This window comes from Xenopus tropicalis, chromosome 7 (assembly GCF_000004195.4).
Source record: "Xenopus tropicalis strain Nigerian chromosome 7, UCB_Xtro_10.0, whole genome shotgun sequence".
Taxonomy (NCBI): domain Eukaryota; kingdom Metazoa; phylum Chordata; class Amphibia; order Anura; family Pipidae; genus Xenopus; species Xenopus tropicalis.
The window spans coordinates 70,719,036-70,743,481 of NC_030683.2; the positions used below are offsets into that span (position 1 = coordinate 70,719,036).

Sequence of the window (24,446 nt, forward strand, 5' to 3'; positions counted from 1 at the left end):
TGCTGTAGTAGCCACAGAATGACACTGCCTGGAATTGGACAACTTGTGATCTACAAAAACCCCTAGATCCTTCTCCATTAAGTAAACCCCCAACACACTACCATTCAGTAGATAGTTTGCGTTTATATTATTCCTACCAAAGTGCATAACTTTGCACTTGTCAACATTGAACCTCATTTTCCAGTTTGCTGCCCAGTTTTCCAATTTTGTCAAATCGCTCTGCAAAGCGGCAGCATCCTGCATGGAACTTATAGTTTTGCACAATTTAGTGTCATCAGCAAAAATAGAAACAGTACTGTCTATGCCCACCTCCAGGTCATTAATAAACAAGTTAAAAAGCAAAGGACCAAGGACTGACCTCTGCGGTACTCCATTAACCCCACTGGCCCAATTAGAAAATGTTCCATTTACCACCACTCTTTGTACTCTATCCTTCAGCCAGTTTTCTATCCAATTACAAATATTATGTTCTAGGCCAATATTCCTCAATTTGATCATTAACCGAGGTACTGTATCAAACGCTTTAGCAAAATCTAAGTAGATGACATCAACTGCCATTCCAGCATCAAGGTTCCTGCTCACCTCCTCATAAAAGGCAACTAAATTAGTCTGGCAAGATCTGTTACGCATAAAACCATGCTGGCACAAACTAATAGTATTGTGAACTGCAATGTATTCAACTATCCTATCCCTTATTACCCCTTCCAGAAGCTTTCCTACTACTGATGTCAGACTAACAGGCCTATAGTTTTCAGGCTGAGAACGAGATCCCTTTTTAAATAATGGCACCACATTAGCAATCCGCCAGTCTCTCGGCACCATGCCAAACCTCAACGAATCCTGAAAAATTATGTGAAGAGGCTTGGCAATCACAGCGCTCAGCTCATTTAATACCCTGGGATGAATCCCATCCGGTCCTGGACCTTTGTTTACCTTTACATGTTCAAGTCTCTTTTGAATTTCCTCCTGAGTGACCCACGCGTCAGTAGCTAAATTACTAGCACTGGGTAAATTAAAAGGGAAGCCTTCATTATCTGGCTCCTCAGATGTATAGACAGAGGAAAAATAAGAGTTCAAAATTTCTGCTTTTTCCCCGTTCTCATCAACCAACGTACCCCCCCCGTGATAATAAGGTTCCCACCCCTTCTTGCTTCATTTTTTTACTATTCACATAATTAAAAAATAATTTTGGATTCTTTTTACTCCTTGCTGCAATATCCCTTTCCATCTCTATTTTAGCTTGCTTGATAGCTTTTTTGCATGCTTTATTTGCTTCCTTGTACCTGATGAAAGTTTCTGCTGTCCCAGCTAACTTGAATGCTTTAAAAGCACGTTTTTTATTACCAACCTCGACCTTAACTCTTTTATTCAGCCATAAAGGTTTTGCTTTGCGATGCCTCTCCTTGCTTACAAGGGGAATATACTGTTGTGTATACTTGCAAAGCAATGTTTTAAAGATGTTCCATTTTCCTTCTGTGTCTAACCCCATGAAAAGCCTTTCCCAGTTGACACATTGCAGAGATGCCCTTAAACTGGCAAAGTCTGCACGTCTAAAATTGAGTGTTTTAGTTACTCCCTTATAGAGCTGTCTCTGTAGCATTATCTCAAAGGAGACCATGTTGTGATCACTGTTATCCAAATGCTCACCCACACAAATGTTAGAGATGAGTTCATTATTATTAGATATTACCAGGTCCAAAATAGACTCATTCCGAGTAGGTTCTTGAACCACCTGAAATAAAAAGTTGTCCATAGGAAGGCAAAAAACCCCATCTGAAGCCTCTCTAATTTGCCGCAGAGGGGAAAAAATTCCTTCCTGACTCCAAGATGGCAATCGGTCCCTGGATCAACTTGTACTAAGAGCTATCTCCCATAACCCTGTATTCCCTCACTTGCTAAGAATCCATCCAGCCCCTTCTTAAAGCTATATAATGTATCAGCCAGTACAACTGATTCGGGGAGGGAATTCCACAACTTCACAGCTCTCACTGTAAAAAATCCTTTCCGAATATTTAAATGGAACCTCCCTTCTTCTAAACGGAGTGGGTGCCCTCGTGTTCGTTGGAAGGACCTACTGGTAAATAAAACATTAGAAAGGTTATTATATGATCCCTTTATATATTTATACATAGTTATCATGTCACCTCTTAAGCGCCTCTTCTCCAGTGTAAACAGACCCAACTTGGCCAGTCATTCTTCATAACTGAGACTTTCCATACCCTTTACCAGCTTAGTTGCCCTTCTCTGGACCCTCTCTAACTCAATAATGTCCCGTTTGAGCACTGGAGACCAAAACTGAACAGCATATTCTAGATGGGGCCTTACCAGTGCTCTGTAAAGGGGAAGAATAACCCCCTCCTCCCGTGAATCTATACCCCTTTTAATACAGCTCAAAACCTTGTTTGCCCTTGCAGCTGCTGCCTGGCATTGCTTGCTACAGCCAAGTTTATTATCTACAAGGACTCCAAGGTCCTTCTCCATTATGGATTTGCCTAGTGCAGTCTCATTAAGGGTATACGGGGCTTGCATATTTTTACATCCCAGGTGCATGACCTTACATTTATCCACATTAAATCTCAAGTGCCACTTAGCTGCCCAGATTGCCAGTTGGTCAAGATCCTGCTGCAGGGATGTCACATCCTGGATAGAATTTACTGGTCTGCAGAGTTTTGTGTCATCTGCAAACACTGATACATTACTCATAATACCCTCCCCTAAGTCATTTATGAACAAATTAAACAAAAGTGGACCCAGTACAGAACCCTGAGGGACCCCACTGAGAACCTTATTCCAAGTAGAGAATGTACCATTAACAACCACCCTCTGTACCCGATCCTGTAGCCAGTTTTCTATCCATGTGCAAACGACTTCACTAAGACCAATATACCTTAGCTTAGAAAGCAGTCGTTTGTGGGGAACGGTATCAAATGCTTTGGCAAAATCCAAATAGATTATATCTACTGCATCCCCACTGTCTAGCTTCTTACTTACCTCATCATAAAAAGCAATTAAATTGGTCTGACATGACCTGTCCTTCATAAAGCCATGCTGATTACTGCTCATAATGGCATTCTCCACTACATAATTTTGAATGTGATCCCTTAACAAGACTTCAAATAACTTGCCCACCATGGATGCCAAACTTACAGGCCTATAATTGCCAGGCTGAGATCTTACTCCCTTTTTAAATATGGGAATGACATTCGCCTTCTTCCAATCCCTAGGTACCATACCTGATGAAAGCGAGTCTGAGAATATCAGAAACAAGGGCCACTGCAATTCTGCCTCTAGCTCTCTCAGTACCCGAGGGTGTATTCCATCTGGCCCAGGTGACTTGTTTACATTTATCGTGTGTAACCCTTTAAGCACCATATCCTGTGCCAACCACTGTGTAGTTGGAGCTGAGGCAACAGTGCAGCTATTGGGTGGGACTTGGCCCTCTGGCTCCTCTACTGTATACACAGAAGAAAAGAACTGGTTAAGCACATCTGCCTTTTCTGTATCCGCTGTAACCATATTGTTACTATAACTCAATGGGGCCACACCCTCAACCTGCATCTTTTTACTATTAATATACTTAAAAAACTTTTTGGGGTTAGTCTTGGCCTGGGCCGCGATGCGCTCCTCATTTTCTATCTTTGCCTTCCGGATTGCTGTTTTACAACACTTGTTATAGTGTTTATAATCATTAAACGCAGCTACTGTCCCCTCTTATATTTCTTAAAAGCTTTCCTTTTTTTCCCTATTAACTTCTTTACCTCAGAGTTAAGCCACATTGATTCTTAACACTTCTACTTTTTCTTATTAATGGAATGAATTGAGAACAGTAATGATTTAATATCATTTTAAATGACAACCATTTCTGCTCTGTGTTTTTATCAGAAAACATAATGCCCCAATCTATGCCCTGAAGCGCTGCCCTTAAGGAGCTAAAATTTGCCCTCCTAAAATTCAGTGTCTTTGTTGCGCCCCCTGTGTAAATTTGTTTCCTGCACCAAACATCAAATGAAATAACATTATGGCCCCAGTCAATATCAGGGTAATTAAAATCCCCCATTATTATCACTTGCCCCAAACTAGCAGCCTTTTCTATTTGCAACAGGAGCTGGGCCTCCTCCTCTTCGCTTACATTAGGGGGTCTATAGCATACCCCTACAATTAGTTTGGTAGATTCTTTACTATCTGTGAGAAGCTCAACCCATAAGGATTCAGCTCCCTCTGTTACCCCCATCACTTCCTCTTTAATATTTGCTTTTAATTCCTGCTTAATGAACAGACACACTCATCCTCCTTTTCTATTGCCCCTGTCCCTCCGAAACAATGTATACCCCCCAATATTAACAGCCCAGTCATGAGACTCATTCAACCAAGTTTCAGAAACACCAATCACATCATATTTCCGCTCCAACGCCAACACCTCCAGCTCTCCCATTTTACCAGTCAGACTCCTTGCATTGGTAAACATACATTTAATACTGGTTCCGGCGTGAGAATGACGTGTAAACAACTTATGGGCCTCCCTGCCATTATCAGTATCCCGAAGCAAGTCTCCTCCCCCATTTTCCCTTACTATGCCCACTACCTCATCTATCCTGTCTACCACAGAATTTCCCGCTGCACACTCCCCCCCCACTCCTATTTTAAAATCTCCTCCCACCCGCTAGCCATCTTTTCCACCAAAGCAGCTGCCCCATCATCATTGAGGTGCAGCCCATCCCTGGCAAAGAGCTTGTAGCCGATTGAGAAATCAGCCCAGTTCTGGAGAAACCCAAAGCCCTCCTCCCTGCACCAATCTCTCAGCCACGCATTAATCTCCCTAAGCTCCCGCTGCCTTCTTAACGTTGCTCGTGGCACAGGTAATATCTCTGAGAAAATTACCTTGGAAGTCCTTGCCCTTCAAAACTAAAACTGCAGTCCCCTAGTGACCAACGTTGAAAAGTTTGGGGACCCTGGTGTTAATTTTGTGAGAATGGCAGCAGGTTGGATTTCCCCATTAAAAGTCAATAGGTAAACTCTGATTGGCTGTTGGTGGCTCCGCCAACTTTTCCTTACCTTGAACCACAGTTACCTGGTGCCTAACCCTGCAAAGTTTGGGGCCCCCGGCGTTATTACTGTGAGAATGGCAGCAGGTTGGATTTCCACCAAGTCAATAGGTAAAATCTGATTGGCTGTTCACAGATCTGCCCACTTTTGGGCATCCAACAATCATCATATTTTCATTCAGGCTGAACCCATGACTATGTGAATCAAGTTTGGGGAGTGTAGCCTGAAAGCTGTAAGATTGGCAGCAGTTTCAATTTCCCCATTAAAGTCATGGGGTGAAATTTGATTGGCTTTTGTTGGCCCCGCCCACTTTGTGGTCATCCAACAAATGTTGCTGTTTCATTCGGGGTGACCCCATTATTATGTTATTAAAGTTTGGGGGGTGTAGCTTCAAAACTAAGTGTGGCAGCAGTTTGAAAATCTTCCCTGTCAAAGTCAATGGAAAAATTGGGGTTCGGAGCGGTGGCAAAAAAAGATGGGGGGCAGGATCACTTAGAAAAGCACAAGCAACCTGCTCCGCTATAGGGTGAAGAAGTGTAGGGAGTTTGGGTGTTGTACCCCTAAAAGGAGTAGGAGTTTAGAAAATGGGGGGCGCTAAGAATAATAAGAAGAAGCGGAAGAAGAAGAAGAAAAAGCGGAAAAATAAGCCAGAGCCGAAGAACAGTATGTTGGGGTTTTCAACCCAACACAATTAGACAAACTTGTGGCAACTAGTCTGTGGCAGTGACACATGAATGCCCGTGCAGGGAGAAGAAGCATTAGACAAGGTGGACTTGTATCTGAGTGTGCAGGTTGAACAAGCATTTAGACAAGGTGGGTGGCACTGGGTAGTGCTGACGCTTTAGTCCATGCAGCCAGGTTGAACAAGTTCTGCAGAGTTTTTTTTTTAATTTGTGCAGGCATTTAGCCCGAGGGAGAGGGAGAACAACAAGCATTAGACAAGGTGACTGGCTTGGCTCTGGCACTTATATCCATGTAGGTGGAACAGTTCCTTGCAGGTTGAACAAGTGGTGGGTATGGCTGTGCCCCCTGACGTTGCATCACATTTGTCACGCGTCAGTGACATCACTGGTGCATGCTCAGATGCAATGTCAGGGTGCAAGGACATATGTGCCACTTTATATTATTACATATTCTCCTTCTTTGCAAAATTCTTACTCAAACTAATGTATGATAATTTGTTGCAAAGTAACATAGCATATGGGTAAACATTCTTACTGAAGGACCAGAGTCAAGAGTGGATATACTTCTTAGGTAAATGTCTTCCAAAGACATGTCATGTGAATTCTACATTTATACTGTTCTACACAAAGAAATTGCTGACGACACAGTATAACCAGAGTTAACATGAAAGGAAAGATTCTATCATAAAATTTCAACAACTATTCTTATTGAAGAGCACGGACTATTTTCTCAGAGATTAACTAAATCTCTTGTACAGTACATACCAAGTCATGAAATACTTATAATTGGTTCTTTCCAATGATAAAAGTAATTTTTATGTGTAGATAAATTAAGTTGTAGGGTGTGGGGGTTGCTTATGGATAAAAACAGCATAATGACTGAATTTTACTAAATTGAACTACTATCTAAAAAACAGCAAAAAAATAAAATATTCATACATTAGGTAATTATTTTTATTACCAAATGCTCTGGATACTATAACAATGCAACAGTTATTTTTCTGAGCTCATCCCATCAATGTTGGAGAGAACTGGAATTTTGGTTATTGGCCTTGAAATATTTATATGTATTGTTTGAAGCTCGGGATAATCATAATAATTTTTAATAATAAAATGCTTTGGGCATTTCTTACATTGCTGTTCTCAAACAAGTTTGCACAGCACGGCTTTTGTTTTAGTGCATATGTCGGCACCCATTTGAATAGAAGAAATCTCCAGATCTGCAGGTTTTATTTAAAGGGGCAATATAAAATAATTAAAAATAATCTTATTGTAGATAGGCAGCAACATACTGTATGAAAATTCTGTAAAATACTATTTCTTGAATGCATAAGTTAGTATGACATAGTCTGTATAAAGATGTGCATAGCTTGTCAAAGATGTACTGAATTTTTACAGGTACTACATACATTATTTTCATACCTTACATTGCAAGAATTTGCAGGCAGTTGTAAACAAGGTAACTGTCATTTTCTTCACACATTTATACGTTTCTCTGTGTTGTTTGCTTTGAAGACTGTCTTACAGCAGTTTAGACAAGTAGGAGGGGTGTTGAATTTGCCCTAAACTTAACTATATAAGATGATGCAGGAACCAGGGACTTTGTCCTGATGACATCTAAATGCTGGACAGACTTCAGAGGCAAACCAAGTAGGGGGCTACACTTTGCTAGATATGAGAAGGAAAAAAAAAAGGAGGTTGTGCTAGCTAGAGGTGCGAGGCAGCTAGGGTAGTCAACAAGGACAGTATGTGGCTATGATGAGGAGTTAGTGTTTGGGGTAGGATATTGGATTCAAATGTTCAGGTGTAGGTTAGTGGGAACCTATGGTACTGCAGTGAGGCAGTTCAAGAGAAGTTTGTGGACTATAGTGCTGTACTTAACAAAAAAGCAGGGGAAAAGTGAAGTGGCTAGGAGGCACCTCAAACAGCTGATGGCAATTGTATCTTGTGTCCTAAAGAATCAGGCTTTCAGTTTTCAGCCTTTGTTCTTCACTCCACTGTGTATTATGTCTGCTTCTCACAGTAAAGGCCTGTCTAAACATCTAGTGATGGTGAGTTCACCAGCCATTGGTGGCCCTATTACACTCCAATGCAATGTGAGTATTTACCTTCTCTATCATTTTGGCCAACACATTACCCAAAGATGGCTTACTTTTGCACGAATATTAATATACACATTGTCTAATTCCAGGCAGTGTCATTCTGTGGCTACTAAAGCAAATAAAGTGCTGTCTTGTATAAAAAAGGGCATTGACTCAAGGGATGAAAACATAATTTTGCCTCTTTATAGGTCCCTGGTAAGGCCTCACCTTGGGTATGCAGTGCAGTTTTGGGCTCCAGTCCTTAAGAGGGATATTAATGAGCTGGAGAGAGTGCAGAGACGTGCAACTAAACTGGTAAAGGGGATGGAAGATTTAAGCTATGAGGTGAGACTGTCGAGGTTGAGGTTGTTTTCTCTGGAAAAGAGGCGCTTGTGAGGGGACATGATTACTCTGTACAAGTACATTAGAGGGGATTATAGGCAGTTGGGGGATGTTCTTTTTTTCCCATAAAAACGATCAACGCACCAGAGGTCACCCCTTTAGATTAGAGGAACGGAGCTTCCATTTGAAGCAGCGTAAGTAGTTTTTCACGGTGAGGGCAGTGAGGTTGTGGAATGCCCTTCCTAGTGATGGGGTAATGGCAGATTCTGTTAATGCCTTTAAGAGGGGCCTGGCTAAGTTTTTGAACAAGCAGAATATCCAAGGCTATTGTGATACTAATATCTACAGTTAGTATTAGTGGTTGTATATATAGTTTATGTATGTGAGTGTATAGATTGGTAAGTACAGGTTGTGTGTGCTGGGTTTACTTGGATGGGTTGAACTTGATGGAATTTGGTCTTTTTTCAACCCTATGTAACTATGTAACTACTATGTAACTATGTACACTGAATGATTTACAAAAACAGGCAGGTTTTAAGAGTAGAACTATTGCAACTTGGTACACAGGAGCTAAAAGTATAATAGATATGAAGCAATTGTTCTGTTTTTATATTTCTTTGTAGGAATGCTATGTGCACTTTCTGCTTTCACTTAACGGATGGAGTCAATGGCATCTATAATTTTTGCAGGGGTCATTTACTGTTCAACATTATTCACCAGCTCTTCTGTAAAGTCTGGGGAATGAGAGAATTTGGAGCAATATACAATAGACTTTTTTTATAGGGGTATATAATAAAAGGTGCTTAGTTTGTACCTGGACAAACTTTGTGTACTTTATTTCATTTCAAGGTTCTGTTCAAGCAGGTTGGTTTTAGTCTATCCTTAAAGGTGAATAAAACCTGTTAACATCAAACCTATTGATAATGCTCATAACCCCCTCTCCTAAAACACTGCTTAAAAAATTCTGTATAGTATACCTTCCTCCTGTGCTAAACTTGCAAACATTTGAACCAAAGTTGTGTTTTTTCCCAAACCTCCTACTCTGCTTGCTCCTAGTAAGAGGCATAACTATAGCAACCAGATATCATAAATATTACTGGTGCAGCATAAAAGACTGGTCACGTGACTCGAGTGTTCTCCATAGACAGAGCTAGACTAGAGATTATTGCGCATGCCCATGGCACAAGGAAACATTTACTGTGTATGCAAGTGCCCTAAAGTACATCTTTTCTAAAGGAGAAAGAAATGCAGATTTTCCAACAGCGTCTGAATTATTTTTAAAACATGTATTGGTACTAAAAAAATGCTGGAAATATTACAGGAAATCACTCCTGGTGAGCACATGTAAAAATACTGTCTAGTAACCTGACCTCCTTTTATTTTTAACCTTTCATTGTTCTTTAATGGGGGTGATATATGTTAAAAGAGTCATAATTGTTGTGACTTTCTCTATTCTCTCTCCTTGGTCAAGGAAATCCTAAAAAATAAAGTTGACTCTGTTTGGGTCAGGGTTTTTGTTTTTGTGGTCTGGGCCTTTCTCTTAAAGTTTATAGTCTTTTGGTGTATTTCCCATAGGATATTATAATTTAGGTTAGCTTTGGTTAACTAAAAACATTTTTGGATAGTTTGGTCTAGTTTAGCCTCATTGTTTAGGATTGATAGCTAAATTGGTTTCACAGTCCACCTAGAATGAATAGGGGCATTTTTCAAAGAGAGGCTAATTTCTAATGGGGCATGACTTATTATACCTGTAGGCATGTACTTTTGACAACTGCAAGACCTTATTATTGTTAAAGGCTGAGGTGATCCTGGAGGAGATAGGCTGTCATACCGAAAGACAGTAATTTCCTTTCTATGGGATACAGGTGCCACCATATATCTGTTAGGCCAAGATTAATTGGGCAAGTCCTGTCTATTCATATTTGGGTAAAATATTCTATTTCACTATAATTTCACTATTACATATACTTGCAGGTATCACACTAGTTATTGGTCATGTTGTATTAGGCCTTCATCTTTGTTTTGTGGGTTAAAATAATCAAATGATTTCATATTTTTAATACATTGTTAATACAATACAAAAGGATGTATCTTCATCTAGAATTTATTTTTTAGACTTAAGTGTTTGAAAAGCACAGACTTTGAGATAAAAATGTAGATGCCAGAGGAGTGGGCGGTATCGGTAGAGGGTGATCACTACAAAGGCTTGGGCACAATGGTTTGAAAACCTGGCGACTCATTTCTTGGATTAAAATAGAAATCTGCCTACCTGAACCTGGAGTGTTTCATTTTGTGATTATTTTGCTCAAGACACAAAGAACATGTTTCAATGGCTTTAAAATATGCAGATAAAAGGTACCAATCAATAGTTAGGATATTGTAAATAATAGAACATGCATTACAAAGTGTAAATTAAGGCTTACTCTGTTTTCTCTACATTTACAGAGTAGCAATTACTTCAGGCTGCTTTATTTTCAACCCTTATTTTACAGAATCAATGACTGTTTTCCATAAAATAGCTCTATTTGTTATAAACACTGGAACCGAAGATTAGTTTGAGTTGGAAATATTGTTCCTTCACGTATTGCAATGTATCATGTACAGTTCCCTCTTTACTTTCATTTGAATATATTTAAGAGCAGATAAGATAAAATACAGGACTGTATTGGAAAAAGGCCGAAAGGGATATTTTTTACTGTATGCAGCAACAACTTTTTGCAAAATAGGACAACATGTACGATATACAAACAGAGAAACTTGCCGATGAGTATCTCAAAAATAAATTATTACTTTTATACTATTCACTCTTTTATTTTACATTACTACTGTGCTGCTGGGTTATATGCATATCCATTGTTACACTGCCACCTAGTGACCAAGGTCATATTGCAACTTGTTTACTTCTAAGTCTGTATACCCTCCCATCCCCTTCCTTATATGTGACGTCATTTCCTCCCATCATGCCATTCATGTTCCTGCTTTCCATATGTGAGGAGCTACTCCAGGGGTTGGGAAAGCAATATTCCTTTTGACTTCCAGCATTTGTCCATCCACCCCAACATTTGTTCACCCACAACAAATAAAGAACCTTTGTGGATTCCAAGTGCCTGGTGAGTTCTGCTATCTGGCAAAGATTGCCCACAGTGGTTGTGCCCAGCTCCATACAGGCCCAGGGAGAGGGGTCTCAGGGGAAACTCAGCCATTATCACAGCAATTGGAGTCAAAATAACTACCTACTTCTATACAGAAAATTTCACATTTCTGTTTTCAGCATTTCATAATTTGATAATATGAACTTTCAAAGCATTAACTGTGCACCAACCAACCATCCAAGTTGTTGTGCTGTTTGGCAACTGGGCTTTGCCTGAATGTCTGAATTTGGGAATGCTGCAATCATCTTGATAAACGGGAAATCATTGAATTGTTTGGTCTTCAGAAATAAAACATGAAATCTCCAAACTAAATAAATATTGCAATGCAATTTACTTGTAACAACTCATTCCCCTTAAGTCTCTTTTAAATCTAATTTAAGAGTGGCTGACCTCTAAGGGGAAAATGTCAACACTGGTGGCAAAAATGAAAACTTTCTACAGGTTGATTTTTCTCAAATGATTTTTTCTTTTGTCTTCTTCTCTTACTAATTTGCCCTGGGCTTTGCTCCTCCTCATCCCACCCTAGTTCCTCCCCTGCCCCATCCTTGCTATGGTCATACCAGCCTCCTCTTCACTTCAGTGGGTTCCCTGGGAACTATGGGTCTGGGTAGCCCTCATGGTAATCAACCATTTTATATGACTATCAGCAAATTTAATGATCGAGCATTTCCATTCATCTGAAATGTAACTTGATCACTATGCCCATATAAGTAAATATGGATATTTGATATTTTAAAAATGATGAGTTAATCACTCTTTTGGATCATGGCAACTGGCTAAATACTGACAGTCCAAGTATGATCTGCTTAATCCCCCCATCTCCTTTTTTTAAAATTAATTTTCTAATTAGCTTTTTTCACAAATAATCAAACTGAACAGAACAGGGATGCACCAAATTCAAGATTTGGTTTGGGATTTGGGCAAGATTCTGCCTTTTTGAGCAGGATTCAGATTTGGGTGAATCCACTCTCCCGGCCAAACCAAATCTGAATCCTTAAAATCAAGTGACTTTTTGTCACATAAACACGGAAGTTGAAACACGCTTTTGAACCCTTCTGTATAATTTACATATGCAAATAAGGATTCAGATTCAGTTTGGTGTTTGCCGGGGTTCAGCTGAATCTGAAAATAATGGATTCAGTGCAACCCTAAACAGAACATTAAATAAATAAAGAATATACTAGATCTCATTAGAAAGTGCAGTCATGCAGTGTTAATTCTCTGCATATTTGCATTTATTATTATTATTATTATAATATGACAGTAAGTTTCCAGTAAGATTCCCTTAACCAAGGAATTTTGATTTTTGAGTATTCAGTGGTCATAAATAGATAATGAATTTGCTATAGCTGTCTATTGAGAATGCCTTATCTGAGAAAAGTGTAGCAGTTCCCAATTCACCGGTACAAACACAAATATGCAAAAGTTTTGTGTATACAATAAGCTATACCCCCACATATTTTTCATTTAAAAGTTAACTGGGATTTGTATAATTCTCTGTTCCTCTTTCCCTTTTCCAGTTCTCATCTTTGCTGCTCTGCTTCATTATTTGTAAAATTATTTTAAATTGCAGATCTGCAACGAAGTACCTTTGAAAGCAGGATAAACAGAAGAGAGCTTGGGAAATGGAAATATTGTTTTCAGGATGGCACAGCCTGTGCAAACATATCTAGTCCAAATGAATCTTAACAAGACGAATAAAAATTGTTTACTGTCAGCCTTGCTCTTTGCTGATGGATTAATTTAATTAGAAAGCTACATATTGACCATAAGGATGCAATGGACTAATTTAAAAAACATCCCAGAATGCTGGAATTGTTTGAGAACAACCTTAAAATGCATAGATGAGGAAACCAGTCTATCATAATATGTCCATGTATAATTCAATGTTAATCAAGGAAGGACAGAAGAAGATAACTGGCTAAGACATTTGCTATAACAGTATTCAGTCCATCTTAAGCATTTATCAATCCATTAAGACTCATTTACTAAAGCCTATGTGTGCTAATAGGAACAATTTTGTAGACATTAGCACACAATGCACTTAGCATTGGCCTGGTGCAATGAATCATCACTGTGCACATTAAGCTGGTTGATCAGAACACAGGGATGCAAGGGAGCCCTGTTCTTTAATCCTACAATTGTATTTTAGATGGTCTTTGGCCAGTGCCAGTTGCCTAGGTTTGCCTAGGGCGCACAGCCGGCTTAGCCCGCCCCCCCTTCCGTGGATGCATGCGCATCTGCAAGCAAGAGCACTTATGCACGCACAGGGGGGAAGAGACTGCAGAGGCAACTGTAGGGGGTGTCTGCCTGGCACCCACCCACTGTTACTCCCTAGGCAGGTGCCTCTTCTGCCTGCCCCTAGTTCCTGCCCTGCTCAAGTGGTCCTGCTAGATAAGATAATAAGATAATTATTGCAATTAATAAAAAAGGTCTCTAAAGTTAGGAAAGATACCATTCAGCTATCATGTATATTCAACAATGCAACCATCAAAGATCATGATCAGCAACTTTTAATAACATTAAAGGAATACTGCCATGAGAAAACATGTTTTATTCAAAACGCATGAGTTAATAGAGTTTCTCCAGCAGAATCCTGCATTGAAAACCATTTTCAAATGCTAGCCATATTATTAATTTCCCAGGGTGCCATAGCCATGTGACCTGTGCTCTGATAAATTTTAGTCACACTGTACTGCTGCAAGCTGGAGTAGTATCACCCCCGCTTCTTTTCCACCCCATCACCAGAACAATGGCAAGGTAGCAAGATAGCAGCTCCCAGTAGATATCAGAATATCACTCAATAGTAAGAAATCCAAGTCCGGCTTGCGACTCCTCCAGTTACATGGGAGTAGGAGAAACACTAAGTTACCTGAAAGCAGTTTCGAATGTGTAGGGCTGACTCTTTCTGGAAGCTCAGACTCAGGCACAATGCATTAAGATGGCTGCCTACACACCAATATTACAACTAAAAAAAGATTCATAGGTTGGTTCAAGAATAACATTTTAAATGGTAGAGTGAATTATTTGCTATGTAAACAGTGTCATTTAGAAATAAAAAGTATACCATAAACATCATGGCAGTATTCCATTAATCACTTCTTAATGATGTAGATGATTCAGTAGTTAGTTTATGTAAACCAGTAGATAAATAAATTGTTTAATGCTGTTGACCCTTGAATTGACTTCTAATAGAGAGGGTGTTTGAGATTTCTTTTTAGAAACAATAGGAATACAGGCAGTTTTCCGATTGCAAAATTATCCAAGTATTTATTACCAACTCAAGGAGAATGATTGTCTGGTATTAATAAAGGAGTGTTGTTCCTGTGGGATTGTTTGTGTTTAATATCAAAAATTAAACAAAGTGATTAGGAAGTTGCTTTAACATATGACTAAAGGGGAGAAGCCACATGTGTAGTCAGCACCATTTGTCTCTGAAACAAGATAGAAGTCAATCCAACATGCTCTTTGGCACACAGTGTCCTTAAGAAAGTTGTTTAAAAACAGACAAAACATGTCAGACAGCAGTATGAAGGAAGCACAACAAAGGGAAGCGTGAAATAACAAGTTTTTTTGTGTTTTCTCTATAAAAAAAATGATACCCCAAAATGGGATCTTTACAAGACTTAAAGGAGAACTTGATCCAAGAAAATGCTGCATAATGAATTCTAAACAAATCACTTTTACAGATAACTACAAAATGATGGAAAATGTTTAATTAAAGTATAATAAGAGCTGCTTAGAAAACATCTTATTTCATTATGCAAAAATAGTTTCTAGGTCGATTCCCCTTAAAAAGTGGCACTTATTCTTTTTGTTTTCTTTCTCATGCATTTTGTAAAGATGGTAATACAGGTATGGGATCCATTATCTGGAAATTCCTTATCTAGAAAGTTTCAAATTACAGAAAGCTATATCCCATAGACTCTATGATAGCAAATAATTAATAATTTTTAAGAAATGATTTCCTTTTTCGTTGCAATAATAAAACAGTACCTTGTATTTGATTCTAATGAAGGTATAATTAATCTTATTGGTGGCAAAATAATCTTATTGTTTTGGAGATATGGAGATCCAAATTATGGAAAAAAAACTTATCCAGAAAACCCAAGCATTCTGGATAACAGGTGCCATACCTGTACAGACTGGTACCAGATATACACTTTATTGGGTTTGGACTAAAATCTGCCCTTTGTGTGCAGTGATATAGATACCATGCCATTTACTGCTAAAAGCTATGGACAGGGTATCTATCTGATACCCCCTTCACATCCCTATAGCCCTTTTATAATAACTCCCTTACTTGAAACAATAAGTGGAAAGAGGTCAGGACTGGGTCTAATTACTACATTTTTTGCCAGCCTTTAAAGATTGATACACAAAACTTAACTAGTTTGGTTATGCCCTGAACTAAGCACAATATAAAAGGGAAATGTTATGCTGGTTTAGAGATGCTAAGCATTTCACAAATACATAAAAGTGGGTATAGTAATTTCCCCAGTGAATGGTTTTGCATATTGTGGCGGTTTTAAAGGAACAGTAACACAAAACATGAAAGCATATAAAATTACAATATAATGTACTGTTGCCCTGCACTGGTGCAACTGGTGTGTTTGCCTCTAAAAGACAACTTTAGTTTATATCAGTGCTATCCAACTTCTGCGGTGCCGAGGGCTGGAATTTCTCTCGCATACATGGTGGATGGCCGCTAATAGAAGCTAGTTTTGACCACTCCCCCTTTAAACCACACCCACTTCAAACCACATCCATTTTATCACTATGGTGGTAGTGCAGCAAAAACCCAAATGCTTCGTCCTCACTCACACCATCATTCATATGTGAAAGAATTATATGATGTCATATTAAGACGTACCCTTAAATCCATATGCCTCCTTTTCCCCTGTGGATAGCACAGCAACCCCAAGCATATAATTCCACACCTTAGGGACCATTTCATCGTTATTTCCAACTGCTAACAAACTCCCAAAACAAACCCTTTGCCAGGTTCACCTCCCACAGGCAGCATAGGGTAGGCAGAGTATGGCACACACAGGCAGCACTCTGCCTGCCCTATTATGCCTGTGTGTGCCATACTCTGCCTGCCCTATGATGCCTGTGTGTGCCATACTCTGCCTGCCCTATGCTGCCTGTGTGTGCCATACTCAGCCCTACCCTACCTGTGTGTGCCATGCTCTGCCGGCCCTATGCTGCCTGTGTGTGCCATGCTCTGCCTGCCCTACCCTGCCTGTGTGTGCCATACCCTCCCTGCCCTATGGTGCCTGTGTGTGCCATACTCTGCCTTCCCTACCCTGCCTGTGTGTGCCATATCCTCCCTGACCTATGCTGCCTGTGTGTGCCATACCCTCCCTGCCCTATGCTGCCTATGTGCCATACTCTGCCTACCCTATGCTGCCTACACACAGGCAGCATAGACCAGGCAGTACATATAATGTCTGAGGTGTGAACAGGAGAACAATATGGGTGATTACAGCCTGAGCCAGAGGTGTGAACACTGCAGGGGGTTAGCAATGCAGAGATTAGAAGGTGTGAAGAGTACAGGGGATTAAATTTTTAAACAATACAGAGGGATTACAGCCTGAATCTGAGGTGAGAACCATGCATGGGGCCAGTTAAATTCACTACTGATACCATTTAAAGCTTACACAAAGGTAAGCCACCAAAGCAGCCAGACAGGTGGGGGGCCACACAGAGGGGGGTCGCGACCGCCAGTTGGACAGCACTGGTTTATATAAACAAAGCTACTGTATAGCCACGGGGGCAGCCATTTAAAGGAGAAAGGGCACAGGTTACATAGCAGATAAAACACCATTGTATTCTACAGGGCTTATCTGTTATCTGCTATGTACCCTGTACCTTTTCTCCTTTCTGCAAGCTTGAATTGCTGCCCCCATGGCTGCACAGCAGCTTTGTTTATACATGCTATAGTAGTGTTTCTGTAGAAAGCACACCAGTTTTACTAGTGCAGGGCAACAGTACATTATATTTTAATTAATATTAAACAAATTCATCTTTTGGTGTTACTGTTCTTTTAAAGGAAATTTCCTTTTTGCAGCAGTTAAAGAGCTAAAATTAAATTCAGCTGACTCTAAACCGTTTCAATATTTTTGAACAGTTTCTTCCTTACAGAACCAGAGATTTTAACCCTTTGAAGTGACCATTACAGCTCTTGGCTTTATTAGAATGTTTTAAAATGCAGCCCAGATCCATGTAACATTGACATTCTTTCACTTGTTAGAACCTAATGAAAACACCACACGATGTGTATTATTCTGAGATAGGTGTCGTTTTGCAATTTAAAGCTAGGCTCTCAAGTCTACATTTGCAAAGCTATTAAACTTATCTTAAATTACAAAACACCTCTTAATAATGGTAGAGAAGTTGGGTATTACATGGTTGAATGCTTTCAATTTATTGCAACGTCAATATGGGTTTTACGTGGGAGTGCAAATTTAAACCACTTCTAAGAAAAATTGCTAGAAGATTATCCTGTCTTCTATCAGGGAAATGTTAGAATTCAGGAGCAAATACTGGCCTTCCCTTATTTTAAGGTAAAGTCAATCTTTAGTTTGCTTTTGAATTTCTCCTTGTTACTTCTAAACATCCATCTCAGCATGGTGTCTGGTACTATTTGCAATACTAAAAATAGATATAGAATGCACAATTTCAAAGATGACTTGACTTGACTTTATAACATAAGAAATACAACAATAACTCACACCACAGAGATAATGGTCTACAATAGCCAAGGAATTGGAAATGCAACTTAAAGTGAATAGCAGAGCCCCATATATATTGTTTCTGTAACTGAACAAAGCACTCAACTTTACATAACCTCAATTTTTTTTTTGCAGTATACAAAGTGTTTCTGTATATGCAACTTCTACTTTAACCCACATCAACTTCTGACAGTGTTCAGATGCTTTGAAGGAATCCTTGATAATCAACAGTGGAAGTGCTATAGTTACTGTAGATCTACCTCAGAAGAAAAAAACACAAAGGCATGACCTCATCATCAGTGACTACTTTTTTATTCAGTCTGTGGTTATAGACATTTAAGGAGATAGCACACTGCAACAATAATGGCTGAAAGTTAGTAATGACTCAAGCAAATAGTCATAAATTTATTTCTGTGTCTTTCAAAACAGCTTGCTACTCAATATCATTCTTGCTCAGTCTGCATTAAAGGAAAATTATACCCCTAAACATTCCAGCTCTCTATAAAGATATACTGCATGAAACAGCCCATACGTAAAACACTTCTTCTGCTAAATAAACCATTTTCATAAAAATATATTTTTCTAGAAGTATGTGTCATTGGATAATCCAAAATAAAATATATCCTTTGCCTGGCAGCCCCCTGGCTTGTATGTTTCTCTGTGCACACACATGTTAGGTTCCTGTATATCAGTCAATGAATGGACAGGAGCAGTGGCCAGCTCCATGTTGTAGCTCTCACCCTTCCCAGCTACAGTCAGGCGATCCCAGTGGAGCTATTAAAATGACAACCATTTTGCGGTTTTAACCTTGAAAGCAAGTAAGTTGCAGGTAAAACTCAGTCCCATTGTTAAATGTATATTGAAGCTGTAGAATTCTTAATGAATCAGATAAGTAAGTGCAGGACTGGCCAGAGGGGATGACTTTAAAGGAACAGTAACACCAAAAAATGAAAGAGCTTTAAAGTAATAAAAATATAATGCACTGTTGCCCTGCACTGGTAAAACTGGTGTGTTTGCTACAGTAACACTACTATAATTGATATAATAAGCTGCTGTGTAGCCACGGGGGCAGCCATTCAAGCTGGAAAAAAGGAGAAAAGGCAAAGGTTACATAGCAGATAACAGATAAGTTCTGTAGAATACAATGGTGTTTTATCTGTTAGCTGCTATGTGCCTGTGCCTTTTCTCCTTTGAATGGCTGCCTCCATGGCTACATAGCAGCTTATTTATATAAATTATAGTAGACATTCTCAAGTAAACACCCCAGCTGTACCAGTGCAGGGCAGCAGCACACTATATTTTAGTTACTTTTATACACTTTCATTTTTTGGTGTTACTGTTCCTTTAACGTAGTTGGCCAGCTTGAAGTATATTGCAATATATGGACAAACAATCCTTGTTTTGCTTAAAGGGGAGGGCATTTCTTGGTAGCATAATGCACAAAATGTCTTAATGTCCTATATATATATATATATATATATATATACCTGTATATATTAATAATGAGTTCAGAGGACCCCTTGTTGTTGTCTATATGTATTTAATGGTCACAACCTCATTGCACCCCCGCCTAATGGTTTAAAATTTAGTGGTTGAGCACAACTTTGAGCACAACTTTCCCTTTTTTTGCTATAGTTTATACAGGAGCATTGGCCAGCTTCATGTTGTAGCTCCCACCCTTCCCAGCTACAGTCAGGTGATCCCAGTGGAGCCAATAAAAGGGCAACCATTTGGGGGTTTTGACCTTGAAAGCAAGTAAGTCGTAGGAAAAACGTAGTCCCTTTGTTTACTGTATATTGAAGCAGTAGAATTCTCAACGAATCAGATAAAAGTGAGTGTAGGATTGGACAGAGGGTATATCTTTGATGTAGTTGGCCTGGTTGAAGTATATTGCAATATATGGACAAACAAACCCTGTTTTACTTAAAGGGGGGGCATTTCTTGGTAGCTTAATGCACAGAATGTGTTAATGTCCTATATATATTGATAATGGGTGAGTGCAGAGGATCTCTTGTTGTTGTATATATAGTCCTTTCGGTGTCTGCACTCAAATGCAAAGGTTCACTTAGCGGGGTTCACAGCCAAAACCAATGTATAAAAGAATATTATTAGACTGGCACACCCCTAATAAAACTTTATGTCTTATTAAGCACATTGCACAAAAAATACAACGTTTTATTTGGTAAGATTCTTTAATAGGGCACGTTTCAATTTGGTAAGATTCTTTAATAGGGCACTTCTAATGATAAAAATGACCTGTTAGTTAAGTATTTATTCTGAAGGTTTTATCCAAAATGGGTAAGAGAATAATCTGTTATTAAAAAAACAATATTTAGGAGAAAGTACAAAAAATGACATTAGCACTTAACTAGAAGCATAGTTTAGTGCCTGTTGAAATAAAGGACATTTTATCTGAGACTCTGAGATACGGTCACAAACTGTGATATTTTTTAGAACCAGAGTTGGAATAATTCCGAATGGTTGTTCCACTTATAAGCAAATGCTTCTGGTATCTATAGAGGATTTTATTTACATTGATCAAGTATGTGTAGTATAATGTCTTTAATTACATATATATATATATATATATATATTTTACCTAGCACAAGGTGCAGGCCATAGCATTGTAGGCACAAGGCGGCCCCTTTTTCAAACATGCCATGATAATGAGCTAAGTAAAGGGCTCTTTTGCATCTTGTGTCAAGTGAATGACACACAAGCTAAGATCTTTGAGCTCTGTAATGCAAGCTTCAGGCCAGGATGCAGAGTGGAATAACAAAAATGTAAAGTGAAAAAATGTCGCCATACTTTTTGTTTGAAGTTATTTCACACAAAAAATGTGACAAAAAAAACAACCATTCACTCTAAGGCATTTAATGCAAAAAAATGTGTAAAAAGGTTCAAAATAGGCCACTCCCATCCCTTCAGAAAACTGATGAGAGAGACACAAGGAGGACTGAATTAACAGGTATAAAAAGAAGCTTTTACAGTGGACTTTGTATTTTTTTTTATGGAAAATAAATTTTCTAACATGCTTAGAGCATTGTTGGTGGTTTAATAAGATTTGGATATTGACAACCCCTTTAATGAACATTTGTTTAGGTAATTTCTGTAAAAGGAGAATTGTATAACAAATATTTATTTGTACAAAATGATTATTTCAGACCTGGCAGTATCATAGTGTTCATGCTAATAAATAAATGCTATAAAACATTTAAGCCCCTTTTGGAACATGGCACAGTGGCCCTGTTCTCCAGTATATTTAAGAAATGATCTGTGCCACTTCCCATTGGGTACTATGATATCAGCCTTAAAGTTCACATGCTTAGCTGCACTACATTAGCTATTTACTTACTGTACGCACATGCAGATCTGAGTATTATTGCAAGCATTTTCTATCATAATCTTTCAGTGTCTATGAAAGATTATCTATCAAAACAAATTGTCTATCAAAACAAACATGAAATAGTCATTAAATATGTTTCTATGTATATTCTAGTCTCTTTCTGAAATCAAGTCTGATTTTAGGAAATTATTCCAAAACCTGCATATGCTTCAGGTTCCCAGGCGGTATAATAAATAAACTTTGCTGGGTATAGAAACAACAAAGGTGGATTTCAACCCTTGCCCATATTTGACCCTGAGGCAAGCTATCAACACTGTGAAACTTAAAATGATCAGATTTGTACTTTGGCTAGATTTAGAGGCTAAATAATAAGAGATCAAAATCGTAAGAAAAGCTATAACATGCACTGTGCATTTTCCTAACAGAAACAGGCCAGCAGTTCCCCATGAGACACCTTTTTCTGTCAGGGCTGGGATCCCTGAAGAACACCAAGCATCCACTGGAATGAAATAATACTAAATACACACAAATGTCAATCCCAAGGTTAAATTAGGGAGGGGTATTGCTTTTAATTAATTTCTAAAGTGATTGTGTCGCTTTAACCGACCAGCAAATATCTTATCTTTCATTGTCTTATCTGTTATCAATAAATTGTCATTGAAAGGTTTTGTTCCTTAGCCTGCACTGAAGTTATCTGAAGTGCTTCTCCGTGAATATACCACATATCACGCATAAATCAGAAGTATTCTTCCAAAAAAGTGGATGCCTTTGCCCATCATGAGATAATAGGATATCCCTATTAAATTACACTATGTCAACTATGAACAAATGCTTTTTCTAGCAGTTATTAGACCACGAGTGAATTTTCATGAAGCAGAATAGTTATGGATAGATGTTTTGCTATTTGTTTTCTGTTGATGGAATCATTGTGTGAACTATTGCCTTTCTCTTTCCAGTTACATTTTACTCTGGAAAAGTAAACTTCTGCATATTTCCAAAGCCTCCAGAAAATCTTTTTCTACCTTGGGCAATAGCTGTACATCAATAAGTGGGTCACTGATGACACGACATCATACACAATGCTCTTATCTTCCTGCCTTATTGACAAAAAGCATTGCTATATCTATAATATCAATGCACTTATCAGTTAGTCAGCTTTAGCTTCAATGATCCTTAAAAGGGCTTTTGTGACATCAAATGATATATATGCTTCTGTAGTCTCATAGAATGGGCACAGCAATTCTAAGGAATACCAGGGATGCCATTGGCTGTCCAATCACATTGTAATCAGTTGTAAATAGTACATAAACCTTTATTTCATTGTCGTTTTAGCAAACCATTTTAGCAGTACATAACTTTCTGCACAACATGTTATCATATAAAAATTCCATAGGAATATCAAAGATGCCAGTACTAACACTTCACTATCTTATTTCCAAGGTCTGAAAGATACATTTTAACTGCCCAACAACATGCTATTTCTTCAATTTATATTCTTTCAATTGAGACATGGAACCTCGACAATTGGGGAAAAAGCCATAAATCACCACACCTCTCTCCAAATTTAATGCCAAATGATCTCAGCCAATGCGCAAGTAGAACAAACAGTACCTCCTCTCTGCAAGTGGTCACAGGACATTCCTTGGTTGGAGATAAATTAATACAATTCAAATTGTACCACAGAATTTACCTTACTCCCTCTTGACTGTGTAAGAACTCACCACAATACTCAAGGTGACATTGTTCACCTGCTGCTTTCATCCACATGGTTTGCTTGCTCACAAAATACACATATTCTGGAAATCCATCTCACCACCATTGCACAAGTGCCAATTCAACCAGACCCACCCGGTAATGTTACTGAATCAGGTTACAGTATTGGCCCCTACCAGAGCCTTGAGAACTCTTTTGGCAATACTTTTCACTATAGCAATAAGATGCGTTATTATGCAGTGGAAAGGACAAAAACACTATCTCTAACTCAATGGAAAAAACAGGTCAATCAAACAGTTCCACTCTACAAACTTAATTCAGGAAGTTTTGGAACCCTTGGTTATTCCTGTTCCTCTGCAAAAGGTCAACCCTGTGACAACAACATTAACTACCAACTTTAGCAACCTGACAGGCAGTCCAAGTTAAAACCTGCTACATGTATCCCGGATGTCATATGTACATATGCCTAATTCTACTGTACCAATCATTGTACATATCTGGTACGCACTGTATTAATCCTGCGAATGCTCTGCCTTTTATCTTTCTGTTCAGTAAAATCAATGCTCAGTCCCACTCCCTTTAAAGGAGAAAGAAAGGTAAAAACTAAGTAATCTTTATCAGAAAGGTCTATGTAAACACAGCCATAAGCACTCACAGAAACGCTGCACTGACTTCTCTATACAAAGATTAGTTGTGTCTGTTTTCCTCGGCCAGAGACATGCAGCTTTCAGCTCTTTCCTCTCTGATGCTCCCCCTCCCTCAAGAATGCGAAGAACTCACCCCCCCCTTAGGAATGTGGATCTGAGCCAATCAGCAGGAAGCTGACTCAAGTCAAACTAACTGAGCATGTTCACTTGGTCTGGGTGTCTGTACAGAAGTGAGGCATTATGGAAACTTTCTTTACACAGCTCTGCGTTTTTTCTTCCTGTCTGGCTTCTGATCATCTGAACGGGAGAAATATGGGGAGACTTAAGGGCACTATTGAGACAACTGAAGGTATGCCTGCAGCTTGAGATTAACTCTTTATTAGGCTTTCCTTCTCCTTTAACATCACCTAAAAAAACATAAATTACTCAGATAAAGGAAAAATGCAGGAAAATAACTTCTGGGTTAAACTGGAAGACAAGGAATCACCTTTTAAAGCTTTGCCCAGTAAATTAGCTGTATCATAAATTATTCAAAAACTACTGCAATTTTTTAAGATGCATATCTTAATAAAAGTATTTAAAAGACATATATTAAAATTGAAATATTTGTTTACTGTTCCTTTGACAGACATATATTACAAAGTTTTATAATTTAGTGCTAAGAATCTATACATGTATTTAAAAAATGACCCCATTTAATGA

The 24,446-nt window shown here is 38.7% G+C and overlaps 1 protein-coding gene across 2 annotated transcripts in view; it reads right to left on the reverse strand.

The window, feature by feature from the left end:
• Positions 1 to 24,446, reverse strand: part of kirrel3 (kirre like nephrin family adhesion molecule 3) — a 731,102-nt gene that overhangs the window by 100,342 nt on the left and 606,314 nt on the right. The window lies entirely within an intron of this gene.